Here is a 5,271-nt window from a genome sequence, read left to right on the forward strand (position 1 = left end):
ATAACCAGACAATATCTTACTTGACTTGAGATTCACTCTTGAAATGTAACACACACCCAACATTGCTTTGGTGAGCAAGAGTCTGAGACTAGAGAGGTCCAGAACCTAGTTAAATTAGGCATTCCTTCTACTAAATAACCAACTAGTGCTTTCTACTAATAGAATATAAAAATAACTTTTAATAACATCCTGCCAAACTCACGGATCAGTGCCTTGCTCAGCCATGCTCAGAGAAACTTCTTTCTGCAGGAGACCAGGAAGAAATGCAGACACCTACACCTAGATAATATGCAGAAATTGAGTCTTTTTAACACTAAGTCCATAAAGAAATCTCTCCTTTAAATCCCACCCTTCAGAGCTCAGGGAACTCTAGTAAGGATAAGACAAGAGGAATACAGGATATAAAGGGAAAGAAGAACACCAAGGAATCAAGTCCTTCTAGACATAGTAGAGATGGTGCACATACAAAATCAAGAGCCTTGTAGCAAGATGCACAGAGCCTTCATGGATTTGCACCAGGTCTTAAGCTGAAATGAAAAGTGAAGATGCATCCCCACTTCTGACCCAGAAGCAACTGCCAACTGATAACAGTGTGCAGATGAAAAAGAAGTTTTCTTCAAGGGAGTCACTCTTAAGAAACAAACCACTATTCATTATTATTGTTGTTGTTGTTGATGATGGTGTTATTACTATAAGCCATTTATTTACTTTATATCCTGATAGCAGCTCCCCTCCTTCCCCTAGTACCAGTCCCTCCCTCTCACCTCACCACCCCCATCCACCCCTCCTTCCCTTCCCCTCAGAAAAGGGGAGGTTCACATGGCTATCAATGAACTGTGGCATATCTTGCTCCAATGAGGCTACATGCGTCTTGTATTGAGGCTGGACAAGGTAGTCCAGTTGAGGAAAAGGCTCAAAAGGCAGGAAATATAGTCAGAAATACCCCTTGCTCCCAATTTAGGAGCCTCACATGAAGACCTAGCTGCACAACTGTTACATATGTGAAGAAGGCCTAGGTCTGTTCCATGCATGCTCTCTGGTTGGCCGCTGTCTCTGTGAGCCTCCATGGGCTCAGGGTAGTTGATTCTGTAGATTAGCTTGTGATGTCCTTGACCTCTCTGGCTCCTTTATTCATTCCTCCCCTCTTCCCAAGATTTCCCAAACTCCACTTAATGTTTTGCTGTAGGTCTCTGCATCAGTTTGTATCTGTCGCTGGGTCAATTTTGTCTGATGACACTTAAATTAAGCTTCTGTCTGCAAGTATAGTAGAATATCATTAACAGTGTTATGGGTCTGAAGCATCCACTCTTTGGTCTTTCTTCCTCTTGAGCTTCATGTGGTCTGTGACTTATATTTTGAGTATTCCTCATTCTTTGCCTAATATCCACTTATCAGTGAGTACATACCATGTGTGGTCTTTTGTGACTGAGTTACCTCACTCAGGATGATATCCTCCAGATACATCCATTTGCCCAAGGATTTCATAAAATTCATTGTTTTATTATTATTATTATTATTATTATTATTATTATTATTATTATTTTCTTTATTTACATTTCAAATGCTATCCCGAAAGTTCCCTATACACCCCCGCCCCTGCTCCCCTACCCACCCACTCCCACTACTTGGCCCAGGCCTTCCCTTGTGCTGGGTCATATAAAGTTTGCAAGACCAAGGGGCCTCTCTTCCCAGTGATGGCCGATTAGGCCATCTTCTGCTACATATGCAGCTAGAGACTCGAGCTCAGGGGGTACTGGTTAGTTCATATTGTTGTTCCACCTACAGGGTTGCAGCCCCCTTCTGCTCCTTGGGTACTTTCTCTAGCTCCTCCACTGGGGTCCCTGTGTTCCATCCAACAGCTGGCTGTGAGCATCCACTTCGGTGTTTGCCAGGCACTGGCATAGCCTCACAAGAGACCGCAATATCAGGGTCCCTTCAGCAGAATCTTGCTGGCATGAGCATTAGTATCTAGGTTTGGTGGCTGATGATGGGATGGATTCGCAGATGGGGTCGTCTCTGGATAGTCCATCCTTTCATCTTAGCTCTAAATTTTGTCTCTGTACCTATATCCTTTCATGAGTATTTTGTTCCTTATTCTAAGGAGGAATGAAGTATCCACACAATGGTCATCCTTCTTGGTTTTCTTCTGCTTTGCATAATGTATCTTCGGTATTCTAAGTTTCTGGGCTAATATCTGCTTATCAGTGAGTGCATATCTAGTGACTTCTTTTGTGATTGGGTTACCTATGCTGGTGAGGATGTGGATAAATAGGAACACTCCTCCATTGCTGGTGGGATTGCAAGCTTTTACAACCACTCTGGAAATCAGTCTGGCGGTTCCTCAGAAAATTGGACATAGTGCTACCGGAGGACCCAACAATACCTCTTCTGGGCATATACCCAGAAGATCTTCTAACTGGTAATAAGGACACATGCTCCACTATGTTCATAGTAGCCTTATTTATAATAGCCAGAAGCTGGAAAGAACCCAGATGTCCCTCAATAGAGGAATGGATACAGAAACTGTGGTACATTTACACAATGGAGTACTACTCAGCTATTAAAAACAATGAATTTATGAAATTCTTGGGCAAATGGATGTATCTGGAGGGTATCATCCTTAGTGAGGTAACCCAAATTCATTGTTTTTAATAGCTGAGTTGTACTCCATTGTGTAAATGTACCACATTTTCTGTATCCATTCCTCTGTTGAGGGACATCTGGGTTCTTTCCAGCTTCTTCCTATTATAAATAAGGCTGCTATGAACATAGTGGAACATGTGTCCTTATTACAACTTGGAACATCTTCTGGTTATATGCCCAGGAGTGGTATAGCTGTGTCCTCAGGTAGTACTATGTCCAATTTTCTGAGGAATTGCCAGACTGATTTCCAGAGTGGTTGTACCAGCTTGCAATCCCACCAGCAATGGAGGAGTGTTCCTCCTTCTCCACATCCCCACAATCATCTGCTGTCATCTTGAATTTTTGATCCTAGACATTCTGACTGGTGTGAGGTGCTTCAGTCCTACTTAGAAGGAGGAACAATATAATCAAGGGAAGTAGAGGATGGGAGGAACTTGGTAGGAAGAGCGGAGGAAGAGGAGAAAAAGAGGGGCAGAATCAGTTTTGGGAGGAGATTGAGGAGATGTACAGAGGGTCAGGAAATTGAACAGAGATGTGTAACAATGGGATATGGGGAACTGGGGGTAGCAACCAGGAAGTCCCAGATGCCAGGAAAGCAAGAGCCTCCCAGGACCCCACGGGATGACATTAGCTGAAACACCCCACAAAGGAGATGGAAAACCTGTGGAGACCATATCCAGAGGTTAGGTATGGCCCTCTGGTTGAGGGATGTGGCCACCCACCCACCTCAAAAATTGTAACCCAGAACTGTTCTTGCCTAAAGGAAATACAGGGACAAAGAGGTAGCAGAGACTGAAGGAAAGGCCATTCAGAGACTGACCCGCCTGGGGACCCATCCCACATGCAGGCACCAAACCCAGACACTATTGCTGATGCCAAGAAATGCTTTCTGACAGGAACCTGATATAGCTATCTCCTGAGAGGCTCTGCCAGATCCTCACCAATACAGATGCTAGCCGCAGGGACTGCAGTGGAGGAGTTGGGGGAAGGACTGGAGGAGCTGAAGGTGCCTTATCTGGCATCAGTGGGAGGGGAGGCCCTTGGTCCTGTGAAGGCTTGATGCCCAGTGTAAGGGAATGCTAGGGCCTGAGGCAGAGTGGGTAGGTGGGTAGGGGAGCACCCTCATAGTCGCAGTGTAAGAGGGGATGGCATAGGGGGGTTGCAGAGGGGAAACCAGGAACGGAAATAACATTTGAAATATAAATAAATAAAATATAAACAAATAAATAAATACTTATGGGTAAGCTTCTGCTCATAGCATGGGTCTCAAGTCAATGATTGTCCTTTCCCTCAAATTCTGCTCTATCTTTTATGACTATACGTCTTATAGGCAGGACAAATTATGGGTCAAAGCTTTTGTGGCTAGGTTGGTGCTCTAATCCCTCCATTGGAAGTCTTGCCTGGGGGCAGCTTAAAGAGGCAGGTTCCCAGGGAAAAGGTGGCTCTGCAGCACAGTTTAGGCATTGGATTTGCTGTGGTTGTCGTCCTACACAGGATGGGTTTTCCGGAAGCTGCCAACTCCTTCAGAATGCACCAGGTTTCAGCTGTTCCCACTAGCTCTGCATGGGATGGATTCAAGGCAAATCTCATCTTTAAGGAGATCAAGAAGAAGCTTGAAGAGGAAGGGGAACAGTTCGTGAAGAAAATCGACAGCATTTTTGCTTTCAAATTGAAAGATGGGCTCCGGGGGCAAATACCTGGGTGGAGAATGTGAAGAACAGCGAAGGATCTGTGCTTTCCAATTCAGATAAGGCTGACTGCACAATCATCATGGACGACTCAGACTTGCTGGCTTTGATAACTGGAAAAATGAACCCTCTGTTGGCCTTCTTTCAAGGTTAGCTGAAAATTGCTGGTAACGTGGGACTGGTCATGAAACTGCAGACCCTTCAGCTTCATCCGGGCAAAGCTAAGCTGTGAGGAGTCCCTGTGACAACCTCAACCTCAGGACATCAAGATGAGATGTGTAGATGGGTAGAAACCCACATCTCACTGTCAGAACTTAGACTGAAACTTTCCAAATAGCATGAGATAGATTTGTTGCTAAGTGGGTGTGGCCGACTGTATTTCCCCCAGGCTGGGGTTACATAGGGCCTCCCAGCCTGTACTGCTGCTCCGAGGACTTGCATTCTACTGTGCTTGATGAAGCTACTATGTCAACGAAACCGATTTCCATAGTTGAGCAGGAATCAGTGTCTGACGCTTAATTACCGGCATCCGTTTCTCACTAACAGTTTTTAAAGTAAAATTCTGTACTAAATGTTTAAAAAAAAATTAAAAATGTTCATTTCATACCATCAGAAACAGTTCTTCCCGATTAAAATACAAGAATTATGATCAGAGATTAAGAGAAAATTTACATCTGAACAGAGCTGTTTTTTTAAAAAAATATTTTTTAAATTGAACATCTTTTTAAAAATCAGACATTGGATGCCATTACTAAAAATAATTGAATAAAGTTACTTCCAGAGATACAGGCTTCAAATGATAGTTTCATATTAATAAGTTTATAAACTGAGTCTCACAAATATCCCTTTTCACACATTTGATTGTCTGCATTTATCTCTCTTCCTAGTCTTTCTAATTCTAATGCTGTTTGTTATAATTTAGGTTTGGGATAAAATTATG

General features: G+C 43.4%; 1 pseudogene; it reads left to right on the forward strand.

The window, feature by feature from the left end:
• Nucleotides 1-4,063: 4,063 nt before the first annotated feature.
• LOC110321056 lies at nucleotides 4,064-4,563 on the forward strand (annotated as a pseudogene).
• Nucleotides 4,564-5,271: the final 708 nt, after the last annotated feature.

Source organism: Mus pahari, chromosome 4, assembly GCF_900095145.1.
Source record: "Mus pahari chromosome 4, PAHARI_EIJ_v1.1, whole genome shotgun sequence".
Taxonomy (NCBI): Eukaryota; Metazoa; Chordata; class Mammalia; order Rodentia; family Muridae; genus Mus; species Mus pahari.